The sequence below is a fragment of the Castanea sativa genome, chromosome 12 (assembly GCF_040712315.1).
Source record: "Castanea sativa cultivar Marrone di Chiusa Pesio chromosome 12, ASM4071231v1".
NCBI lineage: Eukaryota > Viridiplantae > Streptophyta > Magnoliopsida > Fagales > Fagaceae > Castanea > Castanea sativa.
This window is the reverse complement of record NC_134024.1, coordinates 16,999,379-17,019,234: the sequence shown is the minus strand read 5'-3', so window position 1 is coordinate 17,019,234 and position 19,856 is coordinate 16,999,379. Positions and strand designations below refer to the sequence as shown.

Here is a 19,856-nt window from a genome sequence, read left to right as displayed (position 1 = left end):
GTTTTAGTAATCATAAACTTTTTTTCTAGAAGAATTATAGAGTTCTTAAAGCTCGAGCAGGATTGTCTTAATAAATCTTGAGGTCTAAGACAATAACTCTAAATGAGATTTTCATAATATTTAAATATTAATTGAATAAAATTTTTTAACTTTTATATTTTAATAAATATATATACACACACATATTAATCTTAATTTTTAAGATGCAAAATTACTAACAATTTTTTTTTTTTTATATATTCAGGTTTTATTAGCTATTTTACAATTAAAATAATACTTAGTCTAGTGTATACCATTGTCTAGAATCATGTGTAGCCACATTTCATCTCCCTTAACGGGTTTATTTTGTAGTACCATGATACAAAACACCCTCCGCATGAAATGCAAAGCTCAAGGCTAAGACAAGGTGTTTAATCAAACCACTATAAACCAGGTAGTTCAATCTTGTAGCAACACGAAACAAATACTCTACGTATGGAATGCTAAGCTCGAAGTAAAGACAAAGTATACATTTCATACTACTATGAACAAACAATATAGGCCGTGAGATCCAACCCTTGTATCTCTCTTCCACTAGATATTTTAAATTAAAGGTTTTTAAGATCAAGAACCATAATAATGCTAAACACCTTGAAAACATAATCCTAATCCCATTAGGAATAATTTCATAATCCTAGCATTAACAAGATAGCATAATATCCATGTATCTCCATAAAAATTGCAACATATGAAACACACTTTAATATACGGATCCAAGACATCCAAGGCATATAACACATGCTAAAAACATTGTATCACTTCCTTATATCAATAATCCAAATGCATATGAACCCATATAAATAATAATATATATCAACGCATTCAAAGAAAACAAAAGAATGATACATCAATGTTAGCAATTTAATGTTAATGCTTTCTTATATCCAAGTGATGCAATAACCAAGCGGTGCAATAACCAAGTGCAATAAAGGAAACTTTCTCTTTATTATATCCAAGTGATGCAATAACCAAGCGGTGCAATAACCAGGTGCAATAAAAGAAACTCTCTCTTTATTATATCCAAGTGATGCAATAACCAAGCGGTCCAATAACGTGCAATAAAAAAAACTTTCTCTTTATTATATCCAAGTGATGCAATAACCAGGCGGTGCAATAACCAAGCGGTGCAATAACCAAGTGCATGCATATGACAGTTACATTCAATAGTCAATAACTACATCCAAGCAACTATTAAGACACGGCACCATTCAGAAAGTCAAACCACTATACCGCTATTCTATATATGCATAAAGAGCAATCAAAACAATCACAACGGTGTCAAGTGCATTGACAACATCAAGAAACCGTTTTCCTTTTATTCTAAAATCCAATCACATGCTATACAATCATGATATTGAAAAACTTGGCTCTGATACCGATTGTTGAAATATCTGATTTTGTATCTCATACAAAACACACAGCGGAAGCTACAAACATGGATCTATGATAATATGCACAATGTAAATTTCAGAATTTAAGAACAAGATAACGTACTTTGGTGTGGTGAAATTCAAAACAAAAGATTCGAAGTACTTGCGAACACTTTTAATCTTCACTTCAATTCTATTTTACGCCCAAGAAGTGTGGTATCTCAATCAGTTTTCAAGGGAGAATAATCGAGTGGCATCACTCACACATACACACCATTTCACAATGATGTCTCTCTTATAAAATTTTTTTGTATGTTTCTCCCTTTATATTTAACTGATTATCTAATTGGGCTGGCCTATTAGGCCTTTCCAATTGGGCTTTACCGTGTGGCTTGGAGTAGGACCAAAATGGACTAATAAGACACTAGATTCATTGGGCCTAGGGCTTTTCTGTCAACTCTTGACAAGTCCAAAGTGTAACATCCCAACCTAATTGCACATTTAATTTTATGGGTTTATATACTTAGTATTATCTTAATTACTCTAAGTGCATAAAACTTTGATATTGTTACATTATAGAAGATATATGCTCTTTTAATGTTGTAGAAAAGAGTTTTATAAAGGTAATGATATATATGTAGAGTTATATTATTCTCTGGGCCTTTCTAGAAATATAAGTTTTTAAGGGGTAGAAAGTTAATTTAAAAAAAAAAAGTGGAAAGGGGAGTCATCAGCTCACTCTCCCTTGGCTTACACGTGCCCTACCCCAAAAGTTCAATTCCCTAATCTTATCTTCTTGGTTGCATAAAAAAATCCAGCCCCTTGTCTTCTTTCTCTATTCCTTTTTCTTTGTTCTTTGTTTTTTTCTCTCTTTGCTCTCACACGGCAACACCTCTCTCTCACTCTCTCACCGAAACAATATACCTCTCTCTAAGAAGAAATTAAGAGCTTAACACTAAAGTTTCAGCTTCAAATTTTGTGCGTTAGTAATCAAAACCACATTTGATTTTGGGTATGTTGATAGTACAATTGTTTCGTTTATTTTCCCTTCTTTATTCTCTAATATGATTTTAGAAGTTGAAATTGTGTTTCTGCTTTAGTAAGTTGAAATATTGATGGTGTTATGGTCTATTGGATGCTTAATAACGTATTTTAATGTTTATAGTATTGGTATAAAAATACCCAAATGAAATGAAGACCAATTTCATTTATCTAATTGGACCGGCCTATTGGGTCTTTCCAATTGGATGCTTAATAACGTATTTTAATGTTTATAGTATTGGTATAAAAATACCCAAATGAAATGAAGACCAATTTCATTTATCTAATTGGGCTAGCCTATTGGGCCTTTCCAATTGGGCTTTAGTGTGTGGCTCAGAGTGAGACCAAAAGGGACCAATAAAACACTAGCTTCCATGGGCCTTGGGCTTTTCTGTCAATTCTTGACAAGTCCAGAGTGTAACATCCCAACGTAATTGGACATTTAATTTTATGGGTTTATATACTTAGTATTATCTTAATTACTCTAAGTGCATAAAACTTTGATATTGTGATATTATAGAAGATATATGCTCTTTTAATGTTGTTGAAAAGAGTTTTATAAAGGTAAGGATATATATGTAGAGTTATATTATTCTTTGGGCCTTTCTAGAAATATAAGTTTTTAAGGGGTAGAAAGTTAATTTAAAAAAAAGAAAAAGTGGAGAGGTGAGTCATCAGCTCAATCTCCCTTAGCTTACATGTGCCACACCCCAAAAGTTCACTTCCCTAATCTTATCTTCTTGGCTACATCAGAAAGTCCAGCCCCTTGTCTTCTTTCTCTATTCCTTTTTCTTTGTTCTTTGTTTTCTTCTCTCTTTGCTCTCGCACGGTAACACCTCTCTCTCATTCTCTCACCGAAACAATATACCTCTCTCTAAGAAGAAATTAAGAGCCTAACACTAAATTTTCAACTTCAAATTTTGTGCGTAAGTAATCAAAACCTCATTTGATTTTGGGTATGTTGATAGTATAATTGTTTTGTTTATTTTCCCTTCTTTATTCTCTAATATGATTTTAGAAGTTGAAATTGTGTTTTTGTTTTAATAAGTTGAAAGATTGATGGTGTTATAGTCTATTGGATGCTTAATAACGTATTTTAATGTTTATAGTATTGGTATAAAAATATCCAAATGAAATGAAGACCAATTCATTTATCTAATTGGGCTGGCCTATTGGGCCTTTCTAATTGGGCTTTAGTGTGTGGTTTGGAATGGAACCAAAAGGGACCAATAAGACACTAGCTCTAATGGGTCTTGGGCTTTTCTGTCAACTCTTGACAAGTCCAAAGTGTTACGTCCCAACCTAATTGCACATTTAATTTTATGGATTTATATACTTAGTATTATCTTAATTACTCTAAGTACATAAAACTTTGATATTGTGATATTATAGAAGATATATGCTTTTTTAATGTTGTAGAAAAGAGTTTTATGAAGGTAAGGATATATATGTAGAGTTATATTATTCTTTGAGCCTTTCTAGAAATATAAATTTTTAAGGGGTAGAAAGTTAATTTTAAAAAAAAGTGGAAAGGTGAGTTGTCTGCCCACTCTCCCTTAGCTTACATGTGCCCCACCCCAAAAGTCCGCTTCCCTTATCCTATCTTCTTGGCTGCATCAGAAAGTCCAGCCCCTTGTCTTCTTTCTCTATTCCTTTTTCTTTGTTCTTTGTCTTCTTCTCTCTTTGCTCTCACACGGCAACACCTCTCTCTCACTCTCTCACCGAAACAATATACCTCTCTCTAAGAAGAAATTAAGAGCCTAACACTAATGTTTCAACTTCAAAATTTTTGCGTAAGTGATCAAAACCTCATTTGATTTTGGGTATGTTGATAGTATAATTGTTTTGTTTATTTTTCCTTCTTTATTCTCTAATCTGATTTTAGAAGCTGAAATTGTGTTTCTATTTTAGTAAGTTGAAAGATTAATGGTGTTATGGTCTATTGGATGCTTAATAACGTATTTTAATGTTTATAGTATTGGTATAAAAATACCCAAATGAAATGAAGACCAATTAAATTTATCTAATTGGGCTGGCTTATTGGGCCTTTTTAATTGGGCTTTAGTGTATGGCTTGGAGTGTGACCAAAAATGACCAATAAGACACTAGCTCCAATGAGCTTTGAGTTTTTCTGTCAACTTTTGACAAGTCCAAAGTTACCATTAATTATATTTAATACCACTATATAAATATAATTGCACTCTAAACCTTATTAATAAATTATATCCCAATACTTTATTATACATGCAACTCCTTCATAAAATATTCGTAGTAATACAAAATCATGAATGTAGACTACCACTTTAAAGATTACTACGTCTTAATTCTTGAGTACCTGGTCTAATCCTTTAAGTTATTCATCATATATTCATGAAATTCAATTTCATAAATATATACTTGAGTATCTCCTTACTAAAGTGGTTAGGCCCAACACTCTGAATAACTTAACCCATTAAACTTATCTTAAGGAAATATTTTATATCTCCGTTAAGAGATTATGAATTCCATCTTTAGAATACATGTTCCATCAACACTAAATATGGCTGTCCAACATAATAAGGTTTTGATCGTGACTTTAGATCTCACTCCTAATATATCAAAGCAACCTACATCTCATGATTAGGTCTATTATTCTCTTAGGATTAAGAGTTCATGCAAATAGAAGTCGTGATATTTATTATTCATTTGACAGTCGTTAGGAGAATAATAAATCTCACAGCGGTCTAGTTCAATATGTCTTAATTCTTAAAACATATCAATATACTAACTAGAAGTCTCAACTTCCATGATCAAGACAAATCATCTTAGTTGATATGTTATAGTCTTCACAGATGAAATGCCCACCGATTATGAATTATAATTTTGAATTTATAAAGAACTTGTAATTTATATCTTCTGTGATTTTTCACATAAATCACATACGATGCATCTCATAGACTATATGATAATGTCCAAATATTCATGTTACCATTAGTTTAGAGAATAATAAAACAACTTTATTAAGCATAACATTGAGTCATACATAGCATTAAACAATAAGATTTAAGGGCACACATCCTAACAATGTGTGCCATAGACGCCACTACCGTTAAACGGAGCAAGGTGCAACTACGTTCGAGACGGTCTGGGATGGCAGTTCCTCCAGCTTCTACAGTTCCATCCACATCTGCTCCCTCTCCTTCTATGGGCGGTGTGACTCTCGAGGACATTATGGCATAGCTTGTGCGCATGGATGCTCGCCTTGACACTCTCAGTGTTGAGTTATGTCAGGTGAACACCCGTGTTAGTCGTATTCCACGACGACAGGCTGTCGTGGGTGGCTTCGTTGCTTCTCCTCCTCCTACTCCAAAGGCTTTTGAGGATGAGAATGATGATGGTGATGGTGATGCTTCTGATGTTGAGGATGATGGTGCTAGCTCTTCCAGTGCTGATGAGATGTCTACTTGATATACTTACCTGTTGTCACTCGTGACAAAAAGGGGAAGTAGTTTTGGATATAAGAGTAGTCATACTTATAGGAGGAGAGTTAGTATATGAGATTTTTGTTAGGGGGAGTGTTCATATTTTGAGGGATGTAGTGAGGATTTTTATATATCTTTTTCTTTTCTTTCTTTTTTTAGATACATTGTTCATGTACCTTAGATCTTGTGATCATATTGTGATAGCAAACCTTGTACTTGTCGATATATATACATTTGAGGTTGTTATTGCAGTTCATTTCACCTATCTTTACATGTGTTGTTTCTTTTCTCTCTTTATGCACGTGTTTCTTATAAATTGTATGCAATCTTTTATTTCTGTTTCACACTAACATGCCTTGATGAGTTTTTTTTAAGTGTTTCAGAAATACAGGTTGTCAAAGTCTTCCTTGCCATGAACTCTCTTCCTGCAAAGTTTTTCAAGAGTTTGTGTTAGGATATATTTTATTGTACTTAACAAATGAGTATGAGTTGAGTGATTTATGACTTCTCTCATATGTTCACATGTTGTGGTTTTGTCACGGATTGCCAAAGGGGGAGATTGTTAGGACATATGTGATTCATGTTAGGAACATATGTCAACATTTTATGTAATTGGCTAATTCTTTGACAAAACGCACTTTACTTGTATTTGAATAGATTTAGGACGTGTTTAACGCTTCAGGAAACAAGATTTACGTTCAAGTGTTAAGGCCATGCAAGTCTGTCCAAGAATCAAGTGAAGAAGTGCTGTTCATTAAAGCTCAATAGTTAGGTCGACAGTTAGTATCTATCGAGGTTTAAAAGAGCTGTTTTAGCCCGAGGCTCGACAGCTGCTCAATAGATAAGATATATGTCGAGATTTATGAAGTTTAGTATTTCAGAGCTGATTTTCATCCAATCCATGAATGTATGTTTGGGCTTTCTGTTCTCACAACCCTAAACATATATAAGGATTATTTTAAGGGCCGTCATAGGTAGCACAGTTGCACAAGAACACAATTCTATCAGTGTGAAGAAGAGTGTGACTGGAAACCTAGTTTACCCTAGTTCTTGAAGAAGCTGCTGTGTTTGTACACCATAGGGTTTTGTGACCAAGCAACTTTATGATCTTCATCGAGTGATGAACAAAAGAACTTTGCAGCCAACATCCTTCTCAAGTTGGTGATCAATTCGCGTACTGTGATCCGCCATCTTTTGGTTAGTCACGTATCGGAAGCTGTGCAATACAAGGAGAGATTGACACTACAGAACAAGTCCAGTTGGCTATTGCGGTAAGGGGTCAACTGTAGGTTGGTATAAGGTACTAGGATTCATTTACTTGTAACCGCTTGTTTTGATAATAGTAGATTCTTGGGAGTGGTGACCTTAAAATCACCCCATGAGGTTTTTGCTGTGTAGATTTTCCCCATTCGTAAACAAATCACCTTGTCAATTTATTTTTCGCTGCATATTTATTTAGTTGGTGATTTGTTTGTGTTGTCACGTATTTTGCATGTTAATTTGATTAATTAATTAAACTTGGCTAATTAATCAATTAATTCATCACAAGGGGTCAATACGTTTTTGATCTATCAATCTTATCAAATATTTTATTATTATTAAATTTATGATACAACTTAACTTAATAATATGATTTACCATATAAGAGATTGATTTAAAAAAAAAAAAAAATTAAAAACTCAAGTTGTTGGGGGAATTGATTGTTAATGATTATTTGACACACTAATCATAACATTTTCTTTTTGAAACAATTTAGGGTTTCAAATAAATTGAATTTTTATTGACTCAATATATTTTTAGGGCCTTTTTAGAGGTGAGAGAAAGAATGTAAAACCTATTTATATATTTTCATTAATTTTTTAAAAATAATTTATCATTATATAGAGATTTGTCAACATTTTGGGTGGGCTTTTTTTCCCTATAATTTTTTTTTTGCTGGAAAGAAAACTTTTCCCCCTATAGTGAAATGTCTTGACCTTCGCTGAAGAATTTTTATTTTAGGTGACCACACTCACATAATAACCTCGCCGCTAGGAGGGCTGTCCAGTTTGTACAAGAATTGGACATGAAAGGCTCGATTTTTGAAGGAGATTCAGAAGTTTCTATCTCGGCTATAAAAAATAAGTGCTTTCAGAGGGGTCTGTTTGGATAACGCATATTTTGCTGAAACTGAAAACTTATTACTGAAAGTACTGTAAATAAATGTAAAAGTTAGCTGAAATAGTACAGTGGGCCCATGAATAGTATCAAAAAGTGCAGTGAGGCCCATGAATTGTAGCAAAAATAAGCTGAATAGTGAAATAATTTTCATTTTTCATTGGTATCCAAACAGAGGCTTCTTGTGGTCACTTGATTCAAGACATCATGTCTTCAGTTAATTCTCTTCAGAATTATTCTTTCTTTCATATACGTCGGCAAGACAATGCTTTGGCACATGCTCTAGTCAAGAGAGCAAGACTTTTTTTTCCAGTATTAGTTTGGATGGAGTCTGTTTCTTATGACATTTATAAGTTTTATGTAACAGATTTTTTAGCAATTAAATAAATTGGCCCCTTTGGCCTATTTCTCAAAAAAAAAAAAAAAAAAAAAAACCTCTACTTTGGACCTAAAGCTGACTAGAGTTTCGATTTTACTAACGTACAACTTGATGACCCAAGGCAATATCATTAAAAGTGCAGTTGACTATTAATAGATGTGACATTATGACTCTCTTTAATCTTCAATTCTTCGTCGCTGTATCTGTTTTTAAAATTCAAAGGAATCTTCGTATCACATTATCAACAGAATGGCTTTGACTTTTGTGATCAATTTACTGATACAACTCATGTAAAACATATTAGGTTTTTTTTTTTTTTTTTAGAACAGTACCTAAAAAGGTTATTGTTCATGCTTTATAATATAAATTCAAAACTTTAGGCACTATTTATTATGAGATATGCTATGTCCACACTCCATAATACATTCACAACAATTTATAATTGGTAAGTTTTTTTTTTTTTTTTTTGAGAAAGTTTTAATCTATGGGCGTCCGCTCCTGATAGTGATAATAATTATTTATCATCAGACCAAGATATTAATCAATTTTTTGTGTAAGCAGTGATTGAACTCTAAATCTCTTATTCAACCATCGGAAACTTTACCAGTTGAGCTAACTAAAATCTACAAGTGGAAAGATATTATTGGCTGTTACTAGTGGGCAACAAAGTAATTTCAATTGTGGGTTCAAATTAAAACTAATAACGACTTGTTATCTATAATTTATTATGAAAATGTTGTAAACGTAGCACATTATAATATCCCAACCAATAATACGATAAATAGCTTTTCAGTAAAAATTATAGATCGTAGAGCTTTCTATTTGCATAGTTTAACTCAATTCCATAAAAGCGCATAAACTTTTTCTAATAGCAATTGTCAAACGTTGATAGTTTCGTTAAGGATCTTTATCCATAAAGCTGAAAACAACTGTAAGCATGCGTTTGGATAGAAATGAAAAATTAAAATTATTTTACTAATTTGCTTATTTTTGCTACTATTTATAGGTTCCATTGTATTTTTTGGTACTATTCATGAGCCACACTGTACTATTTCAACTAACTTTTATCTTTATCTACAGTACTTTCAGCAATATGATTTCAGTTTCAGTAAAATAAACGGTATCCAAACAGACCCTAAATCTGAAGCTAAAATTTGGTGTTTGTTATTTTTTTTTTTGTTGACAAATGGTGTTTGTTATTATAATTATAAAAATAACTATATAATTCTTTATTTATGTTTTATACAATCAATAATTTTAAAACATTCTTCCTCAAAATAAAAATAAAAAAATTTAAAACATGATTCACTGTAATTTGACATATACTTTAGAATACTAAAGAGCTTTTAGTAAAAACTATCTATATATCACAAAACTCTACCGTTAAAATTTTACTTTCGATCAACAGCAATGTCAAACAGACACGCATAGTAGAGCACTAGAGCTTTTGTAATATAGATTTTAATTAAATAACTCTTTGATATTTTGAATTTTTGGCAAATTACAATGAATAGTGATTTAAGTTTTGGATTTAGAAAGCTTGAAAATTGAATGATACAATTTCTCCCTAAAAGCACTAAATTCTAACTTTAACCTTAAAATTGTTTTCAGTTTTAAAGAACCCTTAAAACTCCATTATAGTAGGTTGTAAGAACCCCCCACCCCCACCCTAGGAACTCTTCAAAATTCTTTTAGCACAACCAAATGTGCTACATTGCAAAAGCTCTACTATTAACATGGTAAAAGGTTATTATAATTTCTTTGTCACTCTCCAGTTCCACACATTGTTACCCACCACCCCCCAAAAAAAACCACCCAATAAAGTGGTGCTTTTTTCAAACATGCACTTACTAGATGCTATAAACTTCTCAATTTCAAGTGAAATAGAAATAAATTTATTGCTCGATTAATTTTTTTTTCATTATCTAACAATTTATAGTGTTGTCATTAAAAATTTTAGATGACAACCTTAGATACATCTTTAAATTTGTAATGTTTAATTTGAACTACGAAATAGAACAAATTCAAATGAAAAGGATACTTTCCACTAGCTACTACCCTTAAAAAATCAAAAATTATAAAAATTAAGGGCTAGCATCCCTCACATAAGAGGGACCGCCCAATCTCCCATCACATCTCCCTCTCTTAACCACGTGAAAGACTTTCCAAAGCCTGTTTTCTTCTACAAGCTTCAATTGCACAAGAGTTTGTCACACAAATATCTTGGCCATATTAAGGGAGTGGGCTCATTTGAGTCTGTTTGGTTACATCGCAATATATCACTCAAATCTCCTGGCCATCTACCATCTACCAAATTTTGTTTGGATCATTGCATAAAAAGTTAAAAGTTATGAACGGGCCATTTTGGTTGGTTGGCACCAAAAAGTGTCTAATATGAATTTGCCTATAGCACAATGGATTTGACTCCAAATATTTTGGACTAATCAATTTGAGCTCTATTAGTTTGGTCAGGCATAATACCAACCAATATTCTCTTCTTCTTCTATCATATATTGTATATCATGAACAGAACATCCACCAATCCATTGAGCATAATATATAGCATATCAATCATAAGTTCATTACATGATCTCAAACAAGTAATATTGGCCAACCAAAATGAAAGGGAAATTTTGAAGTTGAAAAGGAATGACAATGGTTTGCTTTACGAATCAAACTAAACCCAATCATATATTTAACATATCTGCTTCTTATTTTTGTCGGATTTGTTTTCTTCTTCTCCTTCATTTCCACAACTAGTCCAAAAATTCTACCTCACATGGAATAGGCCTCAATAATTGATGGTATAGTTGGAATTTTGGTGATTTTGTAGCGAGGGAAACCTCCCTCCTCCAATAAGTTCTTCCATTCTAGCTCAGTCCTTTGTTTTCCTCCAGAGGTGTGTGCCATCATCAACAAATCAAATACCATGCAGGTCTCATCAAATAGATCATTGTTGTCTTTTTCAAGAATAAAATCAACAATAATAACTTTTCCAATCTTTTCTGATATTGCATTTCGGCAGTTTTTCAATATCTTGATGCAATGTTCATCACTCCAGTAATGTAGTACCCACTGCAACAAAATCATAGTATCATGAATTTTGTTATTTGAATATAAGAGAAAGAGAGAGTTACTGTTTGTGTAACTTTAAAAATTGTTACACTGCCTAACAACTAGAATGAAAATGTAAGCACATATGTGGTAGGCTATTGTTTACCTTCATGAAGATTGCATCAGCTTTAGGAATGGACTCAAACATGTAACCTCCAACATGGGAGACCCCATTGCGAATTGGTGCTGTAGCAACAACATGTTCCAAATCAAAGTTGGTACCGTTGATGTGTGGATGTGCTTTCACAATTTTAGCTATCATTCCCTGTCCCACCTCCTACATCCACCAATGATCCCAAGCAATCAAACCCATCCTTGTATTCTTCAAGGACCACCCCCATCACAATCTTAGACGAACATGCCATGGCATCATTGAAGATCTTGTTGAAATCAGGATTTTTTGATGCAAAGTCCCACATCTCACAACCATGAGCCTTCTTAAAGGCAGTACCACCTTCTTTGACACATTGGCTAAGGCAATGCCAAGGTGCCAATTGCCATGGATGGTTCTCCATTAATACCATTGGCACTAGGCTTAGCTCAGCATCATGCAAAAGCCATTTTGATGCAGGGGTCAATCCATAGAGAGTATCCCCACCATCTAATGGATTATGTGCGGTTAAGATCTTTTTGCGGACTAGTGATCTCATGATACGTGCGAGGTAGGGAATATCAAGAGAAGGGGAGTCAACTATTCCGGCTGCTATTGGATAAATTTTACGTTTGTTATTACTTTGGCCCCACTCACTCTTAAAAATTATAGTTTTGCCCGTGTGAGAGGGAGGATGCATATATCTGACACATGAGATGCCTTCAAGAGCATGTAAGGTGAACAACCATACAAAAGCAACAATTTTGCAGCAGTTATATAATTGGGACTCACAACCACTCCTACCTTAGAAGTTAAAGCTTGTACTTTAGTCCTTACTGTATCTACCCTTTCCTTCATCTCTTTCAACAATGTAGCTAATTGGGGGGCTTGTCTGCAATCAAAACAGGTTACAAAAAAAAAAAAAAAATCATATAATTCATGAACTTGAGTGGGTCTTTCATTGAGTTTTCTACAACACAATCAAGTACCAAGTAAGCAGCTAAAAACTTACTTTTTAACTGTGTCATTGGAATTTGAGCTAGTAGTCCCTTCCAATTCCATACTTGAATTCAAAACTGTGCAATCATTTTATCAAACAACAAATAGACCCGTATACACTTAATTTTATATGTTGAGATTTCGATAGTATTTTGCTGAAACTGAAAACTTATTGCTGAAAGTACTGTAGATACATATAAAAGTTAGCTGAAATAGTACAGTGGGCCCATGAATAGTATCTAAAAGTGCAGTGAGGCCCATAAATAATAGCAAAAATAAGCTGAATAGTGAAATAATTTTCATTTTTTATTGGTATCCAAATGGAGGCTTCCTATGGTCACTTGCTTCAAGACATCATGTCTTCAGTTAATTCTCTTAAGAATTATTCTTTCTTTCATATATGTCGGCAAGACAATGCTTTGGCACATGTTCTAGCCAAGAGAGCAAGATTTTTTTTTCTAGTATTAGTTTGGATGGAGTCTGTTTCTCATGACATTTATAAGTTTTATGTAACAGATTTTTTTTTTAAAATATTTTAATCTCATCCCCTTTCCCCTATATATAACTTCTGTGTCTTCTACCAGTACCAGTGCGGCAGTGCCTCTTCTCAAGTTGAGTCTCAAATTTCTCAATATGATTTTTTTTTTTAGCTATACAGGTACCTTTATTGATTTCTTTTCTTTTCATTTTTTTTCCCTTTTGAGGTTTTTTGGTTTACAGAGTGCAAATTTGTTTTGATTTTAAGAACAATTTTTTTTAAGCATAAACTTCATGCTGGCCGAATCTTGAATTTCGGCCGGTATTTACCCAAAATAGACCGGAATGACCTAAAAATTTTTCCGAAGTGGAATAGGGTGGGTTACTGATCCCGTTTTTTTACCGGCACGATATTTTCCAGCTGTTACGGCAGGAACGGAATGAAATTAATAACATTGAATCAAACCTAATTACGTAAAAGCTTAAAAGAAATAAGATTGTGTAATTTGTGCTTCCTAAGGAACACCCTAAACAAAATTCTTGGAGTCGCCATTGAACTCAGCCTATTTCTTTCTCAACTTTCCATTTTGAGCAAGTTGTTTCTCTATTTCTCTCTCTCTTAGACTCAAGCAAATGAAAATATTAAGCAAATGAAAATATTGAGCAAGTCAGTGAAGTGCAGGGCAATTCATCTTGGTATTTAATGAACGAAACCAAGGGTGTTAGCAATTGCCTCTCAGCTTTCCATTTTGTAGGCAGTGGTGGAGAAAGAAATTTATTTTTTAAGGGGACTAGTATATATATATATAATTTTGATTTAACATATGATATTTTATTACCTAAACAAAGATTTTTACATCAAATATGTCTTTAAATCTTTGCTAAAAAAACATAGTCTTGACATGTGTAAAATATACAAGTCAGTTTAATAAAAATAATATAAAATTAAATTACGTATGGTATACATTAAATATACTTTAATTTAATAAGTTATGTATGACATAAGTGTAATTAGAAAGGGTCGAGGTTCAAGTGTCCAGGAGGGAGCTTCACACACATATACACTTAAATTAGGTTAGAGTAGAAATTCCATCTTTTATATATATATATAAGAATAAAAATCCATTAATCAATTATATAAATACATTACATATTTTTAGTAAGGATCAGAAGGTTTTTATTGAAATTTATATCTAAAAATATTTTTTTATTCTAAAAATAAATACAAGAGGGAGAGAATTTCTGAAAATTCAAGGGGGTCACCCCTTCCCTATATCCCTAATCTTTAGACATTGGTGCAGGAAGTACAGTTTTGGTGGTAGAACGTACAACTAGATGGTCCCATTGCTTAAAGGCATTTGAAGTAAGGCAATATCATTCAAGCGCAGCTGAGTTGGAATTAAGTTCAAAGAACAGACTTTGTTTACAGCATTTGCTGCAGGAGTTGTTACCCATATTATGGCATCTACTCCTTTTGTAAGAACAAGGTGAAGGGTGAGGTCGTGGATTCAAGACCTACTTAACACGTGTGTAACCTATCAATTAAGAAAAAAAAAGTTAATACTGACCTGAATCAGTTATGGTAATCAATACCAATTATTTTACAACTTTTAATCCAAAGACTCTGTACTACAGGCTAAAAAAGAGGGCATAGTCAGTTCCATATAAGTGTTGTGAAGAAGAGTGCAACAAGAATTTGTGACCCAACACCAATATTTTGCTCAACATGACATTGTCACTACTAAAACCCTTGCCTGCAGGGATTTATATTTCACTGTCCATGCCCCCCAAAAGTGTACCTGCTTTTTCCATTCTACAAGCCCTATCATGTGGACCCATGAAGAGCCACCATGAGACCAGAAAACATAAGAGCTAGAATAGAAGCAAAAAAGCAGTGACCCTAATATTAGACAAAGTTTATAAATTTTGAATTTATATTTGAGAAAAGTTAATGGACACCCTAAGAGCATTGGTTTACAAACTACTTTTTGTCATACATCATAACACTTACCAAACATACCACCTTTCAAGGGAAATGTGAATTCATAGATGCAAAACACTTAATATAAAAATCAAATATTAGATAGGACATACCTTGCGTTTCTTAACTTTCCACTACCATAACCAAAGCCTGTTGCTTGTTCACTGTTATCATCCTCTAACAGTAAAGCTTTGATTTCATCATAGAAACTTTCCGTCAGACCTAGCAACCTGGTATAAAAAATGAGAAAACAGTCAGGTCGAAAACAGTATAAGCCACCAAACATTTTGTATTTTAACAAATACAAATCAATAAATGAGATAAGAAAACCACTGCAACCAATGTTAATTTTATTCTGCATACCCATTTCTTGATTTCTTCAAATGTTTTCCTTCTTCTTTTCCATCTTCGTCATAGGGGCACGAGTAAAAAGCTCTTCTTCCTGCCGAGCATGCTTCTCCATTTTTGCCTTATACCTAGAAACCTCAACACTTTCAGCTCCAATAATTTCTCTGACCTGTATTTTGACCATCAACAACAATAGATCACAATTATCATACATGGAAGACATTCATGTCTAGTAACCCCATAAAAGCAGTCCACAACTAACCTCTTCAGGTCTCCCCTCCATATTATCCATCATCTCACGCAAAAAAATCACTCTGCCTAGATTGTCGAAGCATCTGTTTCTCCTTTCTCAAGGCATTCCTTTCCTTCTTTGAGATTTTATCTTCATCCATAGCAATAGGGACAAGTTTGGGGGGTCGATACACGCCACCACCACCTTCCTAAAACATATAAACATAATCTTAGAAAACAAATATCACAAGTTTGTTTCTCATTTTGGTAAAAGATAGTTTAAAAGAGAGGAACTTAATATCTGAACTTGATACTTCAATATCTTGACTTACCGGAGGTACTATATCATATTGGGGAACAAGCATGTCGGGGTTTGGATGATACATCAATGGATCCTCTATCCTCTTGGAGGCATCCGATTCCTTTTTACTTTGACCTACAACTTCTGTTGTTTCTGTGGTAACCCTTGTAAGCTTATGGATTTGGTATTGGAGTTTTTTGTCAATTGGTCGTATCTGTCATAAATAGAAAGAACAATTCTGTAATAGGCATAATTGTAGACGACTAAATTTCTTAGTTCGAAATAAATCAAACAAGTAAAATAGTTTCACAAATACGAATTTGTATTGATAAATGTGTGGTACAATTCTCTGTAATTACAAAAGAGTGATCTTCTGATTCGATCTCCTTGAAAGATTTATTGATTGGAATTGTGGTAATGTGATTTTGATTTGAACATAAGATATTCTTCAATTTAGCTGAGGAATGGATCGAAGATCTTTAAAACGGAATTACAATGAATCTCTGGCTATGAGCTTGTTAGAAATTCTTTGTTCTTCGTGTTCTTCGTGTGTTCTTCGTGTTTGAAGGTTTGTGGTGGAAATTCTTCGGTGCTTTAGAGGCTTGATTCCGTAGAGCTTCGTTGATTTATGGTTTGTTGAGGTTTCTGGAGGCTTTTGAGCTTGATTCCAGTGAACTTTGAGATCTGGACGAATAGTTTGGATGATTTTGCTTCGAATGTTATCTATATTTGAGGTTGAAGTTTTTGAAATTCTTGAAGGCTTTGGGGTTTGATTCCGGCAGAGCTTCTGGATTTCTGAACTCAAGATATCTTCTTCTCTTTTCTCTCCATCTGTCCTAAATGTCTTAGGAAGGCTTCTATTTATAGGAGTTTAGGGGTAGGTGAGCGACACGTGGCGGAGTCTGATTGGTGACACTTGTCACAGCTTGATTGGTCCGCTTATGTCATCGCTTACACGTGCTGGATTGCTTGTGTCATCGCTTACACGTGCAGGGCTGCTTGTGTCATCGCTTACACGTGCTGATGCAGTTTCATGCCTTTATTTCAATGACACTTGTCAAATTTCTATTGGAATCCGAATAGTGATGGCAAAACCTAGCAACAGTACATGACGCCTTGTAATTGGTTGTATTTTGTGGACTTGGTAGTATGATGTGTCAGCTTGTGATAGGTCGGAAATTTTCCTTCTCTACAAATGCCCCCTCGAGACTCGTTCATGCACACAGTTTTTAGAGTGTGGTGAATGAATGAGTCTTGAAAGAAAGTGGATTTTTTTATACTTGACTCTTCTAGTGAAATAGTTGAAGGTAGTGGAGGTTTTAACAGGATGAAGTAATTGCAGAAGAGTAAACCCACCCATATGAAAGGCTTTGATGAGACCGAGAAGGGTCTGCCAGTATTTGAATGTGCTCGTGTGACCGAGCTTTCTCAACAGAGGTTAAGTCAAAGTAATTTCAGAAGAGTATTTTGGATCGTTGGTGGCGATCACAGGGTGTTGAAGATGGAGAAGAGGTGAGAATATTGGCTGGGTACAGCATGCAGAGCTCTGGAGCTAGCCCCTTATTTTTAAGGACTTCTGGTGAAGTTATATCTGAAGGGTATACTTCGGATCACAAAGAGAACATGTGGGAGTGTGGTTGAATGTGCTTGTGTTATCGCATCTCTCAGGTTAAGTTGAGGTAATTTCAGAAGGGATTCTGGGCTTGTTGTTGTTGATGGTGAAAAAGATGGTGATGAAGCAAAGTGGATGGGTGAGACATACGACACCATGGCCCTAACCTTGCATGTTGGGGACTCTCTGGCGTAGATGTCTTTGGTAAGTACACCTTCAGATGTGGGACTGGCTGCATGCTAAATGAAGTCCGACGGCAAGTCGTTGAATGCGCATGTGTGACTGGACCATACTGACGGACATTAAGTTGAAGTAATTTCAAGAGTATATTTTCTGAAATTCTTCAAGCTGATCTTAAGTTGGAGTAATTCCAGAAAGTGTGCTTTGTGGTACCAGCAATGATGACCTTTGGACCCCATGCTGGTGGAAACATGGAATGAGGCTTTGGTGACCATTCACCGACACCAAAGGCTAATTTCTGATGAGCTGGTACCTTGGAGGTCATCACAAGTGTTGGATGGGAGACAATTTGTAGGATACCCCAACACTTTTTACCATCTTCACCTGATGCAACTTTGTTGGGAAAGCACAACAAATGAAAGATGGAGCTAACTTGTGATCCTGGTTTTAGAAACCAGCCAAGCAGCTGTTTGTTCCAAACCACTGTTTCTAATGGGAGACCAAACAGTTGAAGAGAGACTACGGAAGCCCTGTTTTTAGGAACAGGTGTCTCTGCTGGACTTGGATTTCCTGGCCAACCAATTCCACGGAGGCATGGAAGGTCGATGCAGACCTTGTTATGAATAACTCTATGAACAAACGTGGTCATTATGTGAGGAAACAAAATTTGTTTGAATCCTAAAACATTGATGATGTTGTGAGAAGGGTTACTACCAAACCATGAAGGGGTTGATTTCAAACTGATTATGAAGCGATCTTGGTTACTAGGTATTGAGAATGACGAGGCCATAGTGAGAACTGGCTGTGAGAAGGAGGATTTGAAAATTTGAAAGAAGCAAATCTTCATTTCATGACTCAGTGTATGTGTTTTTTTTTTTTGATGGATTTAGCAGATCCGACCCTTCTATTTACAGCAAAGAGATGAAGAATGGTAGTTGGGTAGTTAAGAATGGCGGATGAGGCTTTTTGGTGGGAACGGTGGATGAGAATGGTAGGCGCCGAATGGGAACGTTAGATTGGAAACTGGTAGGCACCGACGAAAATAATAGGCTGAAGTAGTGACCCAATGTAATTTCAATTTTGAGACATACTTGTGAGAGTTCGTTTGTTTTTGAAAGGGGAGCCTTGATCAAGTCTGGAGGATAATTTTGAGGGAACCAGACCAAATGGATGGATCTCAAATTATGATCTTGAGAGCTTAAATTTTGGACACCGCTAGTACTTTGGAGAAGCGGGTGTAGTTTCTAAGTCCAAAACAAATACCTAGATTTCAAAATCAAAATTTTTGCCAAAACCTGATAAGACAAGTTTTGCTTGAACATCTTGATTTTTGGTCAAAGTCTACATCAAAGCCAATAGTTGTAGAATCACACTATTTGAGTAATTTTGAATTCTCAAATGAATAAATAGACCCCAAAATTGGAAAGTACACGAAAAATTGAGCAAGACAGGTCAATCTTAAAAATTTTGACTTTTGGTCAAAATTTGTGCAAAAGTCAATTTTTTAGAAATTGGATTGTTGTACAATTTTTGAGCCTCAGTTGAAGAAACAGACCCCAAAATTGGAAAGTACGCGAAAAATTGAGTGGGATAGGTCCGTTTTGAAAATTTTGACTTTTTGGTTAAAGTCTTAATTTGCCAAAGTTTTTTTTTTTTTTTTTTTTTTTTCAGGCGGTCCGGATCCGGGTCGGGTCGAATCGGGTCGGGGAGGATGACGTCATCCGTGACGTCATTGGATTGACCTGGCACATGTGGCGCGTGTGGAGCGTGTGACGCATGTGGAGTGTGTGAGAAGATGATCCGGCGCGTGTGGCGCGTGGAGACGAAGATCCGGCGCGTGTAGGTGCGTGGAAGATGATGATGGTGGCGCGTGGGAGCGCGTGTTCCTTCGTTAGAGCTTCTAGCGGCGCGTGGAGGCGCGTGGCTCATCGTTTGGGCTTGAAATTTCTACATCTTGTAGTTATAAGGCAGTAGAAGACCCCTATATGGTCCGTTTTGTGAAATTGTGCACAGATTTACACAGTTTTGATGGACTAAACCGGTGGTCATCACGAGCTTGTGGCAGCGCGTGGTGG

At 34.8% G+C, this 19,856-nt stretch overlaps 1 long non-coding RNA gene and 1 pseudogene across 1 annotated transcript; one reads left to right on the top strand and one right to left on the bottom strand.

Moving 5' to 3' along the window:
• The first annotated feature begins 3,382 nt into the window (after nucleotides 1–3,382).
• LOC142618443 (uncharacterized) lies at nucleotides 3,383–6,613 on the top strand. The gene is made up of 2 exons (XR_012841287.1): nucleotides 3,383–4,273; nucleotides 5,527–6,613. It is a non-coding gene; the product is annotated as an uncharacterized LOC142618443 (long non-coding RNA).
• A 4,405-nt stretch (nucleotides 6,614–11,018) lies between these two features.
• LOC142620922 (desmethylxanthohumol 6'-O-methyltransferase-like) lies at nucleotides 11,019–12,318 on the bottom strand (annotated as a pseudogene).
• Nucleotides 12,319–19,856: the final 7,538 nt, after the last annotated feature.